This window comes from Panulirus ornatus, chromosome 67 (genome assembly GCF_036320965.1).
Source record: "Panulirus ornatus isolate Po-2019 chromosome 67, ASM3632096v1, whole genome shotgun sequence".
Taxonomy (NCBI): Eukaryota; Metazoa; Arthropoda; class Malacostraca; order Decapoda; family Palinuridae; genus Panulirus; species Panulirus ornatus.
The window spans coordinates 22,593,638-22,610,399 of record NC_092290.1 but is presented as its reverse complement, the minus strand read 5'-3'; the positions used below and the strand labels follow the sequence as shown (position 1 = coordinate 22,610,399).

The following is a 16,762-nucleotide window of genomic DNA, read 5'->3' as shown; positions in this document are numbered from 1 at the left end:
GCACAAGTGATAGGGAGAAAATAGACAGGGAGACTTAAAACACCGAGGCGGAATTGACAGGGAGACTGACGCCTATGAAGCACAGGTACTGAGAGAGAGAGAGAGAGAGAGAGAGAGAGAGAGAGAGAGAGAGAGAGAGAGAGAGAGAGAGAGAGAGAGAGAGAGAGAGAGAGAGAGAGAGAGAGAGAGAGAGAGGCTGTAACAGGTGGAAGGCGCCAGCTATATGTGCACGTAGTCGCCATACTCTGGCATCCAGTGAGCCGTTTCTATTAAGAAAACACGGAGGCCAACTCTGCCTTTCTTTGGTAAAGTCGGAGAGACGCAGGTGATGCGAAGCATTGACTTGTGGCGTTTGATGTTCACATATCTTGCCATCAAAGCCTCACTCCGGCAACACTTGCCTTCTTCACGTTCAACTTCCTATGTGAGCCTTTCAAAGGCAGACGTGGATGGGCCTTTTATCATAAACAAGATGCACCTGTAGCAACACTGGTCTTATACCGCTGCTGCATATATATATATATATATATATATATATCTTTTTTTTTTTTTTTTTAATTTTTCCAAAAGGAACAGAGAAGGGGGCCAGGTAAGGATATTCCCTCAAAGGCCCATTCCTCTGTTCTTAACGCTACCTCGCTAACGCGGGAAATGGCGAATAGTTAAAAAAAAAAAAATATATATATATATATATATATATATATATATATATATATATATATATATATATATATATATATATATATGGGAAAGCGTAAATGTATCGTGCCACCCTTGCACCGTCTGTAGCACGATAGTGATGAAGGAATTGTAACTACGTGCTGACGTAACTACGTCCTGCACGTAACTACGTGCTGACGTAACTACGTGCTCACGTAAAGCCAGGTATATACGCCTGCCTTGTGAGGCCTGCAGGCCGCGGGCGTGGTTGGGGACAGAGGGCAACCCACAACAATACAATGACACACGCGCAGGTGCCGGAAAGTAAACAACACTCGCACTCCATCGGATGCATTAGGGCTGAGCTCTATAACCTTCAGGTGGGGTTGTATGTTGTGGGTCAGAGATGCTGTGTGTCTACCTATGCCTCCCTCCCACAACACTTCTTCCCCTGACGTTAGATCAAGTACACAGAGGCTATCAAAACAGAACCTAATTCCTGAATTTCGTTTAGATAACCCTGGACAACACACACGCAACACTTACTACTTTTCCTGAAGCTTTTATTTATTTCAGAGAAGAGATGAAGGTTTGGGAAGGTCGACATTACAGGATCACCTAGCGTTCTCTGGCCTTCAGTACTACATGAGATAAAACTCAAGATCCGCACATAACACGTACCTGCTTCACGTACACTCTCGGCCATGGCACTCCGCTGAGGTGGCTTGTGTTAGCGGCAGATACACGTGGAAATGTCCGAAACAAATTCGTAAATCAAGGAGCTAATGTGGCTGATTACGTACAGAGAAACTGTGATGATACACATCTTAAAACAGGGTTAACTAATCTACGAGGAGCTGATATCTGCCTTAATATGTATGTTTTCAGACCCTGATAAAGAGATGCATATGATCATCATTTTAGAAAGTAGGAAAATCATTATCCTTTTGTGAATGAATGGTTCCTGCATGTCTCTCTCTCTGTGTCTATATAATATGTGAGTGTGTATTTCCTAGTGTCTGCATATGTCTGTCTTTTTCGTTCATCTAGGTTTGCATGATTTAAAAAAGATCGCGATATAAGTGATAATGACAGAACTAACTACGAATATAAGTAATGATGACAGAACTAACTACGATTATAAGTAATGATGACAGAACTAACTACGAATATTAGTAATGATGACAGAACTAACTACGAATATAAGTAATGATGACAGAACTAACTACGAATATAAGTAATGATGACAGAACTAACTACGAATATAAGTAATGATGACAGAACTAACTACGAATATAAGTAATGATGATAGAACTAACTACGAATATAAGTAATGATGACAGAACTAACTACGAATATAAGTAATGATGACAGAACTAACTACGAATATAAGTAATGATGACAGAACTAACTACGAATATAAGTAATGATGACAGAACTAACTACGAATATAAGTAATGATGACAGAACTAACTACGATTTCAATTTTCGGATTTCTCTGGGCGAGCTCATCGTCTTTCCTCGTAAAAAATGTTTCTGTCGCTGTACATGGCAAAGGTAAGTGATGTGGATATGGAAGCAGATATCCACTCCTCCGTCAAGACTTATCTCTCTATCTAGCCCCATGGTCCAATGGTCCTTGTTCTAAGAATATTCACGCACGGGATCTGGCTATCGCACTTGTAAGAACTCTCCTTCCTTTGACTCATACATTCACGCTTCATCTTCATTCAGTATCATTACAGAATCTGTGAGGCGAACGACCATTTTTCCCTCCTGGCTGGTCTTTCTGGTCATTAGCCTACAATGTCTCTGATGATCTCGGTAGAACTACCCTTATCTCACTGTACCATAATGACGATTTTATAATTCTTTCTCTAACTGATAAAGCAACTTGTCCTGGGTCTTGCTGTTTCTCTAGCACTTTTGTGTCTCATTCCGACATTTACTTACTCCTCTTTCAAACACCTCCCACTCGTCCTATTCTTCCCCTTTGTCTGGGAACTTTACATGGGCACAACTTGATCGGAAAAAAACCCTGTTCTAAGCGTTCTATCTTTCGTTGTAATGCTCTTACTTCTACTGTTTCCAAAGCCTCTGAACCTCTCCTTAACCTCCGCTACCTCCAACCTGGAACATCACACTCTCCTCGCTGATCACCAGCACGGTCCTTGCGTGGACAGATCTAACGGTGACAGCGTTTACTGTGTTACTGATGTCTGTTCATACTTTACGGGACACTGAGAAATCTCATGTTGAACATCAGGATAACTCAAAGGATTTTGACTGGGTGTGGCATATTGGTCGCATCTCCAAGTTTCCATCTTTCGGATTTCTTCACTTACTCTGTGGCAGCGGTGATGATGGTGGTAAAGTTAATGAAAGTGTTATTAATGTTGTAATGAATAATGATAACGATACAGTTACTACTGCTGATGATGATAATGATAATAATAATGGTAGTAATGATAATAACAATAATGATAATGATAATAATGATAATAATAATAATAATAATAATAATAATAATAATAATAATGATAATAATAATGGTAGTAATGATAATAACAATAATGATAATGATAATAATAATGGTAGTAATGATAATAACAATAATGATAATGATAATAATGATAATAATAATGGTAGTAATGATAATAACAATAATGATAATGATAATAATAATGGTAGTAATGATAATAACAATAATGATAATGATAATAATGATAATAATAATGGTAGTAATGATAATAACAATAATGATAATGATAATAATAATGGTAGTAATGATAATAACAATAATGATAATGATAATAATAATAATAATGATAATAATAATGGTAGTAATGATAATAACAATAATGATAATGATAATAATAATGGTAGTAATGATAATAACAATAATGATAATGATAATAATAATGGTAGTAATGATAATAACAATAATGATAATGATAATAATAATGGTAGTAATGATAATAACAATAATGATAATGATAATAATAATGGTAGTAATGATAATAACAATAATGATAATGATAATAATGATAATAATAATAATAATGATAATAATAATAATATAATAATAATAATATAATAATAATAATATAATAATAATAATAATAATGATAATAATAATGGTAGTAATGATAATAACAATAATGATAATGATAATAATGATAATAATAATGGTAGTAATGATAATAACAATAATGATAATGATAATAATAATGGTAGTAATGATAATAACAATAATGATAATGATAATAATAATGGTAGTAATGATAATAACAATAATGATAATGATAATAATAATGGTAGTAATGATAATAACAATAATGATAATGATAATAATAATGGTAGTAATGATAATAACAATAATGATAATGATAATAATAATGGTAGTAATGATAATAACAATAATGATAATGATAATAATAATGGTAGTAATGATAATAACAATAATGATAATGATAATAATGATAATAATAATGGTAGTAATGATAATAACAATAATGATAATGATAATAATAATAATATAATAATAATAATAATGATAATAATAATGGTAGTAATGATAATAACAATAATGATAATGATAATAATAATGGTAGTAATGATAATAACAATAATGATAATGATAATAATAATGGTAGTAATGATAATAACAATAATGATAATGATAATAATGATAATAATAATAATAATAATAATGATAATAATAATGGTAGTAATGATAATAACAATAATGATAATGATAATAATAATGGTAGTAATGATAATAACAATAATGATAATGATAATAATGATAATAATAATGGTAGTAATGATAATAACAATAATGATAATGATAATAATGATAATAATAATAATAATAATAATGATAATAATAATGGTAGTAATGATAATAACAATAATGATAATGATAATAATAATGGTAGTAATGATAATAACAATAATGATAATGATAATAATGATAATAATAATGGTAGTAATGATAATAACAATAATGATAATGATAATAATAATGGTAGTAATGATAATAACAATAATGATAATGATAATAATAATGGTAGTAATGATAATAACAATAATGATAATGATAATAATGATAATAATAATAATAATGATAATAATAATAATATAATAATAATAATAATAATGATAATAATAATAATAATGATAATAATAATAATATAATAATAATAATAATGATAATAATAATGGTAGTAATGATAATAACAATAATGATAATGATAATAATAATAATAAACCACTGGTGAATGACACTTCGACTGGGACAATCCTTAAAAGTTCTCTGACAGTTTGTCATAAAATCTGAGTTATCATAGTTTTTCGGATTCGTTAGGTATTCTCTTAAATTTGCGCTTATTTTCCAGCGTTTCACTGACATAAAATTGAGTGCAAAATAAAGCTTGTCCTGGACTCTTCATTGCTTTGATTGTTCATTGCTTCAGTTCGATGGTTCGCTCGCACCAACGCTTCACCCGCGGACAAGGAGCTTTGTGTCGTATGTTTTGTGGATATTAAATTATACGAAAAAAAAATTAAACATCATCTTTAGGACTTGTGGACCACATACCCTCACTCTCTGCATGTGGCCCAAACGTGAAGATTCTCGCAGTCAGCGAGAGGTCAGAACAGCTATCCTCGAAAACAAGTTGTAAGGCAAGAAAGAAGTCTGAATGGTGGCGCCTACGAGATCAGAAACGGTAATGCGAGGCAAGAAGAAAGCTTGTGTACCCAGCGTAGACCATGCGCACCCATGATGTCCGAGAGGCTGTGGGTGTACCAATTTGTTATACAAAATTCTCCTTCATTTATAAGCCAAAATCACTACTAAGTTAACCTGTCTCTTGGTGGATCCGGAGAGGCTGTTATTATTATCATTATTCCCCTAAGTCTCGCAAACTATAAAGGAAATTAGAAAAGAGGAAAAATTGTCTTGATATTGTTCATCTGTTTTAAGATCGAAAGACTTACAATCAACACCTGCATATTTCACTGGTGCGTCTTCAACTTCAATGCTCTGGCCAGTTTAGGTCGCGACTACTTGAAAAAAAAAATCCTAACTTTATTAACGTTTTCGTCTGGTGAAGCGAACTTGAGCTGTACCGGCGTAAAACATTTTTGTGTTTCTATATTCCAATTCATGGATAAAACATTTCTCGATCCGTCCCTCACTGCTTGTAGCATTGGCCGTCACTATCGCAATGCGACAAAATGATCCCATTTGTCGTCCTACAGATGAACCACTGTTTAACCAAATCACATACAGGTAACGTGTGTGTGAGGCCACCGAGCCACCAAGAGGCCTGGGTGTGTGTGTAGCACTACCGGACGGCCATGAGGGTGACGATGGGACACGAAGGAAGCGACGTGTGAGGCGTAGGAACACCGCGGGAGTCCGCTAAGCGAGAGATGATAATCTGAGAGACAAACGTCTTTGGTATCAAGCACGTCAATGTTTACATGATGACAGAAGAACCAAATACATTACGCGACCTGTATATGTTAATTTGTGTAGGTAGATCAGGTGAAATACTGGAGAAATGCGCCCGATGTCCATCATTGGAATTACTCATGGAATCAATGTTAGTTCTGGTCTTGGATCGAAGAACAAACTGGTGGATGTTCGATCCGTAGGTGTAATAATCTCAGATGACCGACAAAAAACCAAAACAAGCAGTGCGTAGACTCAGTGAAAAAGGCGAAGAAAATTCTAAGCATAAATTGTTAGGGTATTCGAATTCACTCTAAGAAACTAACTCTGTACATTTCACTGGTGCGTCCTCATCTCAATGCATACTGCGTTATGTTTAAGTCGCCCTACTTAAAAAAAGAAAATAGCTATAACGGAGAAGTTTAGGCGGCGATACCAACATGATTTCCGATTTCTGAAAAACTGAATCTTACGAAGCCACAAGTGTAGAAGTATTAAACTTAGAAAGGGTTTCGTCAGTATTGAGTTGAGGAGCTGTCGAAGGCTACACCAATGTATATACACTCGTGTTAATAGATACGAACTCGTTGATAAAGTATTACTTCGAGTAAGGCAAAGTGCTACTTCTTCACTAGGAGAGTTAATATAAGAAATGATGTGCCGGTACAGATTGCTGAAAATAACATCAAAGATATGAATAAAACCTTTGAAAAACACAGCATCGGATGTACGACGGATCTTATATTCGCCTCCGCATTCAATACTTCGTACTGAGTCTTTTGTTAATTCCGTCACTCTTACAACTCGATTCTCTTAAGCTTCTCATCTGCTTCAACTATCTCAAAAAACCCTCGATATCATCCGGTGGTCTGACGTTACTTACTTTCCTTCGTATCATCAACTTTGCTCAGCGTTACGGTAGATATTACGGAGCGCAGAGCGGCTGCGTCCTCAAGCCGCCGCAACCTGCGGTCAAATATACGAAGGCTCCGCAGGAATAGCCAGGCGTGGCCAGGCTCGCGGGCGGAACACACAGTGTTGACGGGCTGGTTGTTTGGGCTGTGGGCCTAGCATCTTCCAAGGTCATTCAGACCGACAACTTCAAGATACACTCACTAACTGAAGAATCGCTAACACTGTCTTCAGATGTTGAGGATAATTTCAAGAATACATACTCCCTCAGTGTGTGTATAGCCCCTACGACAATGTTCAACGTGCAGGGTGTTTTCTAAATACCCCAGGACTGGACACGTAGTAATGGTAGACTCACCTTATAGATACCAAGTGAAAGTTTTCATGGGTCAAGTTTCTCCAGAGCAACACTTTCCTTCACCTTTACCTGCTGAGTGTAAATTATAGACGTGATTTCTTTCTCTTTCTCTACTTTCCTGCTTTATATCTTGCTTGTACCTGTAGCAAATGTCCCACAATAATCACCCAGCGCTTTTGAAGACACATCTACGAATCGTGACGCTGGTCAGCGTTGCCATACACGACGGAATCTCAAGTAAACTTTTGCTCTGGTGTGTATAATGTTCTCGACTGTCAAATAAGAACCACAGGCATGTGGCCTGTATCCCCTCCACAGACAGTAAGACTCAACTGGCCAGCGGCTGCCTCGGGGCTGGGCTGCCAGATTTGCTGGCTCTGTTTGGCAAACTAATATAAGAACTTGGCAAATAAAAGCTAAAAATTAACGACAAAAAAACACTGTAGCTGCTAAGCCCTTCAGAAGAAGAAAACGAAAAAAAATAGCTACTTTACGTCAAAGATTATTTTCACTGATAATTATTGATAACACAGCGACACACTCCATTCTGAACAGGTAATGATTCATACTCCATCTATATAATCACTCTACTTAATTATAGTTTTGTGCGTCTAACTTGATATAGAGGTTTCTAGACCACTGATTTATCTGCACTACCATCCGATCTATGTTCTCTCCGTTGACTCCTAACACAGCTCGTTTAGATTTCTTCTTTTTGAATACGTTATATATAACTCACCAACCGCAGCACAGGGGCAGCTCATTACCAGACTCGTGGAATCTGTGTAACACAGCGAGTCTGTGGCCACTCACCGGCTCGCTCTGTGGCCCCTGACTCAACGATCATTACCCACATTAGTTCAAGTTTCTTCGTAATGTTTCTATTTTCTCTGATGCCAAATTTTGCCACCAGGTCTAACCTCACAGAACCTCATGAGGGCTTCTAACAACCCCATGTCTTCCGCAGACTATCCTACACCTACCTCCGACAACCTCACTCATGTCACATACGATGGATAACTTCTGAGTGGTATCTTCACGCATCACAGAACAACTTGACACTACCAACACTGGTCCTTGATATCTGGTCTGAAATGTTACACGCAGAGGGAGTCACGCGCTATACATGCAGAGGGAGTCACGCGCTATACATGAAGAGGGAGTCACGCGCTATACATGCAGAGGGAGTCACGCGCTATACATGCAGAGGGAGTCACGCGCTATACACGCAGAGGGAGTCACCCGCTATACATGCAGAAGCGCTCATGCGCTAGGCACAGTCAAACAAGGGCGCGAACAGACAGAGACAGTAACACTGGCCGAGTGCGTGATAGCAAGTAATTATTCTGGAACTAATTTTGTAGACATGATGATGAGGAGCCACAACATATACACCTATGTGAGGAATCATACTGATCTTCGTGCACGGGGGACGTCAGACGATTTTGTTACATACAACAAGAATACTTTCGGGAACTTCCTCTTTATAACATCTAGTTATGACTTATTATACAAGTGACTTCAGACTTGGTGTGGTGTAACTGTTAGTTGTGATGTCAAGTTTTGTCGCTGGACGCATCCGCCACACGAGCTGTTCGTAGATATACTCGTGCGGACGACCACCGGGAACTTAATACATTAAGTTGCTCTCACTTTACATACGTCCAGAACCCACGTGTCTCTAGCTGTACTGCCTCATGAACCTCAGTGAGGAGGAAATATGTGATAACACAGTCCGGCCATTGCTGCAGAAGGAGGAGTGATGTACTTGTCGCTTGGCGCGGCCGGCCATAATACAGGGACGTCCTGGCGATTGTTATATAGTTACAGTGTTCGTATTTGAAGTCATGCATCACTACGCACGGCCTCCATAACTCTCAGCTTATTCTAGAATATATGATTCAGGTTTTCCCATATATAATAAAGGCTCAAAAAGGTCGTACAACAATAGGGATAGCTGCCTCGCTTGTGGTGGAGAGAGAAAAATATCTTCTTGAGAGCATATGTGTTCAACGTGTGTCTTACAAAATGTGGCTCAGTGTCATTATCCGCTAAATGGCATATGCTCTGAAATCCAGTATCAAATATACGCAAATGACGAACGCTGTCTTGTATTTTCTAGCCGTGTGATAAACTTTGGGTCAGATATGAAAAAGGATGGTCTTATATCCGTCTCTATATTTACAACTCCGTCGTAAGGATAAAGTGGGACTGACGCGTCCAGTGGGTGAGTGGTAAGGGGTCAGGTGACGCCTCTTGTTGCCGCTAGAAGTGGCTGAAGGTTCTGAACCACGTCTGCACTCCAGCCACACCAGGTCTTATGATTATGACGCACAGCCATACACCTCCAGGTCACACCATCTCAACACTTTTACATATTTCCGAAAAATAATATGAATCCAAAAAACACAAATAAAACATTCAGGACAACAGGAAACATCAGTGTCTTAGCATCACGCACCCCGAGTTTTAGTGATGATTTATTTCAACATCCTGAAAACATTTTCTCAGCGATATATTTAAAGAATATTTTCTTGTGAATATTTTCTGATCCAAGTAAGGGTCCTTGTCTTCAAGACTGTGTATAGATGAATCCTGTCTTTAGCTATATTTCAATTACCTGAGAACTTTTGTTTTAAAATTCCTTTTTTGTATCAACGCAAACATGTTATGTTTGGCAGTATCTTTAATGTCTTTCAGCTAAGATAATTTTATTTCAAAGAAACGTATATCACATTTCTGACTACCTTCATTTGTTCTCAAGTCTGTGTAATCATCGCATTAATCATCGTCAGTTTACTAGTAATCATAATTCCCGTTACTATTATCACTGACGTGTAAGTATGTATGTATGTCTACAGCCCCCAGACCATCATCAACACAACCTTACTGACACAGCAATCATGAATGACACAACAATTATGAAAACCAGTAATGTTATTCATCATAATCATTACTGAGGGAACATTCTATATCATGCTATAACATTATCAGCAGTTTTGCATCATCTTTGTCATCAATGTAGACATCAACTGCACTTAGCGGGACACGCAGCGCCATCAACACCACAACTTAATATCATCTTCCATTTCTCTCTCAGCAATCAAGCGTCTCTACGTTTCTCTCACTTTACAACTCCGTCTTCCCTGAAGCTTACATTACCCAGTCCCGATCGTTTCTACCGTCAAGATGAACCTCCTACTTATCAGTAAACATTGCCACCAGAATATCTTGATGCAAGGTAGGATATGGGGTACCACAAGGCAGGTGGAAAGGTGTGGACCAGATGAAGGTCTATGGGTTTTGTAGGGCATTTTGGGGCATGTGAGATACTTAGGGTAACAAGGGAAAATAAGGAAATATGAAAGAGATGAAAGACATTGCAATTCTAAAGGACATTAGCGGACAATGAATCACTTTGAATGAGACAGGCAGCATAAAGTATGAGAACATGAGGAAGACATGTGAGGAGTAGGATGATATTTCGTACTTAATGAGACATGAGACCTACACGGGACAGGTGAGAAACGTGTGGCAAGTGAGGAGATAAAGAGTGAGTAGTGTACGTAGGGACAGTGAGTTGGTATGATATATATCGAAGGACAGTTAACAGTATGTGGTGTAGTATGATGCAGGCTAGGGTTCCTGGACTCTCTGAGGAGTATAGGGCTGGTAAGGGGAGACAGACCATAGAGAGGCACATGTAAGGGGAGACAGACCATAGGGAGGCACATGTGAAAGCATGGGAACTAGACAGAATGACACGATACAATCATGAAGACATGGATCAAATAAAGGAAAGTATGACAGGAAAATACAGAGGATGAAGGAGAAAATAGCAATGCTCGGGGCAAGAAAGGATATATGAGTTTACGTGAGTTTACATGAGGAAGGCAGACAATAGGGGCCTGGTTGGCCCAAGACTTGGTTGTATCGTAAAAAAAAGAAAACAAAAAAAGGAGTTTAACTTGACAAGAAAATGTAATTTCGCCTGGCAGTTTTTTCTTTCTCATTTAAAGCAGCGTGAGGTAGACAGATATGTTTATATTAAAGTTCATAGTGAGAGAAGATAACAGGTTTAGTGAAGCAGAAGTAGGAAGATGAGGAATAGAAAGATGAGGCAAGATATCCACAGCCACATGAGGGTACGAGACGGAAGATGAGGCTCACAGACGTAGAAGGTGGGACTACAGTGGACCACGAAGCAATCAAGGGTTGACGGGGTATGTCAGGAGGTTCACCAGCGGGTACAAGGGTCGAATAGAGCGTGAAAGGTACGGAGCAGAGATGAACCACTGGAGATGAACCACTGGAGATGAACCACTGGAGATGAACCACTGGAGATGAACTACTGAGATATGCGGTGGCAGGTTCTAGGATCCCCAGGCTATAAAGGAGACAATGTGTCAAGTATGGAGGTCACTGGGATGGCGGATACACGAGGCCAAGGAGGGTAATCCCCTGGCATATGGAGGGGTGGGAGGGGAGGGGCTCACGTCCTGGTGGGTAAGGGGGCAAGGGAGGAGGGTAGTGGGTGGGGAGGGGGCGGGGATACCGCAGGTGAGGCGGCCTAGGCGAACACGGGGACAGCGGGGGCGTCTGACACCTACTGAGATGTCTTCACACCCAAGACGTCTCCCACATGCGTTATGGTTTAATAAACGGTTTGTTTCCCAAATACCACAACGCAAGAACTGGTTATAGCACATTCTTCCCTCAGTTCCTATCTCTTTCGCGTCAGTCGACACATTTTCATAACGTTAGTTCACTATGAGGATATCATCACGTGTGTTTTAGTACTTTGATAAGGTACAATCTTGTGCAATGATCGAAAGATACGTTTTCCTTGCAACTTTTAATGTATTCTAAATACGCCATTAGAATTCAGTTCCCCTTGTTAGGATGGAGAAATATATTTGCACAACACTAGTATCTATTTTTCATCTTATTGAATTTGGTGAAATAATAATTCTGTACAATATTATATCCTTCAGCAAATGCGTTACTAAACATGTCAACAAGGCTGTAACATGTTGTCATCTGCACTACATGATTATATCATCCCTGAATATTGTATTACGAATTCCTCATTTACGCGTGGCTTAATCTCCATCACAACGTTTTCTTCCTCCTAGAGAATCATAAACGGAGTGTGACAGCTGAAGACACATCAACGTTACACCAGATATAAAGTAGAGGTCATAATGCGGGGAGACGGCGCGTGGAATGTCCACTCAGTCATGTGTTAAACAGGAAATGTTGCTATGTTCGTCAGCGCGCCACATACACCAACATCCAGACTGACATACAATACAGATGTGCTCACCTTGACTCACTGGCTCCGAGGTGAACGGTGAGAGTCTTCAGGTCGCTGATACGTATCCTTCCTGGGACACAACATCAACAAGGTTTGACAAATTACCGACCAGCGGGTAACTCCCTTGAAATATCCCTGCGATGGAGGCACACACGGACGTCTACAGTTGCGTCAGAAAAGAAGGACGACGCATCCGTCTCCTGCGGGTGAGGAGCGTCCTCTCCTGCGACGAGAACGCAAAGCAGACGTGTGACGATGCGACAAGATGAGGACGTCCACTGCTATGACGGAGAGGAATACATCTGCTACTGTCACAGTCACAGGAAGTCTGTTGCTGCGACAGTTGATGCTGCGACGATTACAGGACGACGTCTCTTCTTCCTGCAGAGGAGGTACCTGTTGCTACGGCAGGAGGAGGAGGAGGAGGAGGAGGAGGAGGATGGCTGCTCCTGAGTCAAGAGAGGACGAAGTCTAAGTCTGCTGTCACAACAAGAACAGCACGTCGACGACAGAACTGACGTCTTCAAGCGTGGCAGAGGACAGAACGTCTTATGGCTAAACTCACTATGGAGGTGGTGGGCGGGTATAGCCTCACGTGGGCGAGTGTGTATACCCGCTCCTACACTTCTTAAAGAGGTATATCTTGCGAGGAAGTGGCGTATCCTCGAGTTTCTACAGCTAAGTGAGGTTACAGAGTGAGATCTTGGGTTATGCTGATCGAGGCTGTCTCGTCGCGATGAGGTAGATAAAGAGTTCGAGGTGACTCTCGGCACTGTCACCAAGCACTGCACATTACTCTCACACCTGCTACCACACTCTGAGGCACCACTGATCACCCACGTCAGCAGTCAGAGTGGTAGCGCCGGTTGCACTGGCAGCGTCCGAGCTGTGGTGCACCGTGTCGAGGATCTCCTGTCGACGGTACCCCCAGGTGGTGGTGGCGGTACTGACGGAGATGACGATGGTGCAGTCGGTAGTGACCGCTGCTACATGATGCTGGCCCTGCATCTGGCCTGCCCGGAGGCTCACTGACTGGTGGTGCCTGCCTGCGCCCCTCGACCCCCGCTGGTTTGTGGCACCCGGTTGCCAACTTCCCCCCGCGCTGCCAGTGTGGCTCCCGCGTGGCACCAGCAGCAGCCACTTACCACCGAGGAGAACGACGCTTCTCGCGCTATGGTCAGTGATGGCGGCGCTACACTCACCACGGCTCTCGCCTAGCTGAAGACTTATTTGATAACGTGTCTAATTTAAGCCGTACTACAGCCACGGCGACGGAGTGATGCCCTCATTGCCTCGCCCGGCGCGTAATCCTCCGCGGAATGATGGTTAAACAATAACTGTGTGGGAAATACGCTTTTCTAAAGTGGATGTGAATTTATGGAGGTACTTACATACTGAGTCACGGTCTTGGCTCCTCCACACACACACACACACACACACACACACACACCAGGTTTCAAAACCTTGTGAATCTTCATCAGGTGGAATGCGAGGTGTGTCCGAGCTAACGCTAAACATTCATTCGACGACCGGGGAAGAAAGGCGTCTATAATTATAATCAAGAACAGCAGCGAGCCACCTGCGTCATCAAACACAACTCGGGCCTGTTTTACCTGACGAGACAAACATTTACAGTTTTAGACACGCCTTTTTTTTTTTGTGAGCAGCATTGCGCGTGTGAGTTACTAAAAGTGCGAGATTATTTCTGAGGCATTGAGAAGCCCACTTTCCTGTAAACAACGGACGGACGCCTCACAGAGTTAAAACCCTCGACTTATCAGTGTTCGGACGACCTTAGATATTGGTAGTGGAGTTCGGACGGTGGGTTGTTTGCTTGTGGTAAGGTTGATGGTACGGGTAGGGTGCTGGTATGGTGGCAGGGTGGTGGTAGAGTGCTGGTATGGTAGCAGGGTGGTGGTAGAGTGCTGGTATGGTGGCAGGGTGGTGGTAGAGTGATGGTATGGCAGTCTGGGGCAGGGTGGTGGTAGATGGTGGTATGGTAGTCTGGGCAGGAGTGGTGGTAGAGTGGTGCTAATTAAAGCCTTCTTATTGTAGTAGATGGTGGTAGTGGGAAACTGATGGCTGGGTAGAATAGTGGCAGTGGTGGTAGAACAACGCTAATTAAAGAGAACATGTGGTGGTAGACAGATGGCCGGGGACGAATGGTGAATGAACAGCTCTTGTGAAAACTTGCTTTTTGGTTGATGAGGAGGTGCAAGGAGGAGACTGGCAGTGTCGATGTTAGTGGTGATCATGAAAGCTTCAGGAGGGAAGCAAGACGTAAGTAAAGGTGGAGTAGACAGGTATGGATTGTAGATGGTCAGCAGGAAAATGTTACTAGATAATAGAATGATGGTGTGGGTAAATTGGTGGAAGAGATAGAAGTGATAGTTTGGGTACGAATGGCGGTGGTAGATTAAAAGCCGATGATGTAGTTTCGGTGGTAGAATGTTGATAGAAGAGCAAAGATTGGTGGAGGACTGGTGCAGTAGGTGCCCTGAGGACTGTTACAAGTCTTGTTGCTCTGAGCGAGAGCGAGTGGTGAATCTACGCTTCAGAGGGAAGGTTTGATTCTTATCAGTCACAACAAACTATGCAGCTCCCTAACTTCATCACTTCACTAACATCATTCATGTGACAATCTCGAGTCCTATAGTCATTTTTGGCTCCAACAATACCAGAGCATTTAGCACCTGGTAATATCAAGACCAATTACCTTGTCACATGCTAACCAGGCAAGATTATCACATACCAACCAGCTAAGATTATCTTTGCCTCTCTTATCAGAGAAAATTCACCACTAGTAAATGTTGTCATACATAAGTGAGTTATGATCTCTCATCACTGCTGTCATACATGAGTTATGATCTCTCGTTACTGATGTCATACATAAGTGAGTTATGATCTGTCACTGTTGTCATGCATAAGTGAGTTATGATCTCTCGTTACTGCTGTCACACATAAGTGAGCTTTGATCCCCTATCACTGCTGTCATACTTAAGTGAGTTATTATCTGTCGCTGTTGTCATATATAAGTGAATTATGCAAAAATTTAATTCCTGTGTCAAGGATCCAAGTTCTCCGTCATTATCGGTCTCCAGAGATGCCAGAGGAGGCACTGATGGTGCCAGTAAAGAGCGGAATCACTTACTGACCTGGAATCACCACGTGCGCACGCTAGTGGTGGGGTGGGGGGTGAGGCATGCACGTGCGTGGGCCCTCTACCTGTGCCTGCTGATGTGCGCACGTGCATCCATTTAGTGAGGAGACGCGTCCATTCTCGTAAGCTGGTGAGTATTTTTGCACAAACCACACAAAAAACCTGGTTTAAAAAGTTGGAGACTATAGGCCTAGAGAGAGAGAGAGAGAGAGAGAGAGAGAGAGAGAGAGAGAGAGAGAGAGAGAGAGAGAGAGAGAGAGAAGTGGGGGGAGAGGGAGGTTCTGTTTACACGCGTCACTCGCGCTACATCTCACAAAATAATAAGAAATGTGTCTGAATAAAAAGGAGATATTTTTTTTCGGTAGGTAGGCGTGTGTAGTTTCTTATAGTTCAGATGTTAACGTTCGTGTACATGTGTACGTTATAATGTGCTGATATGTATGAATGTGTTCCTGTTAACTTATAAGACCCTCTTGTCTTGTCGGTCTAAGCCAATGTTCAATTTCGACTAAAGTCTTTTCTTTCGGTAATAAGAGTACTTGCGTTTGCGCTTGTAAGAAGTCATGTGTCTGTTTGTTTATGTAGTGTTGGTGAGGAACAGTGGGTCGACTGCCTGGAGAAGTCTGTCATCAGAGTGTGTGGTTTGTCATTTGTGATCATCTCTTTTGATGGAATTCAGTTTGTTCGCTTCTTTGAGAATGTTTACCTTGCGTTGTGAGGTGTGGGGGTGTGGTGGCCGTGGAGGTGGACAGGTTCATCTTTGTTGCTTTAGTGTTATAGTATCTATTAGGTAGAAATTGTGCATTAACACTCGAGATATGCATGCAGATTTTAGAAAGTGCATTTATACTTTCAAGTGCATAAAAACTTATGAACGTGCATACGACGATG

The 16,762-nt window shown here is 40.8% G+C and overlaps 1 protein-coding gene across 4 annotated transcripts in view; it reads right to left on the bottom strand.

The window, feature by feature from the left end:
• Positions 1-13,787, bottom strand: part of LOC139747176 (homeotic protein spalt-major-like) — a 499,197-nt gene extending 485,410 nt beyond the window's left edge. For 2 of the 4 annotated variants that reach the window (XM_071659148.1, XM_071659152.1), the window contains exon 1: positions 12,721-13,782. The gene's annotated coding sequence lies outside the window, so the exon portion shown is untranslated. Of the gene's footprint in view, positions 1-7,394; positions 7,693-12,720 lie in introns of those variants that run through there. The other 2 variants (XM_071659151.1, XM_071659149.1) reach the window with 2 other exon arrangements.
• Between the last annotated feature and the right edge of the window lie 2,975 nt (positions 13,788-16,762).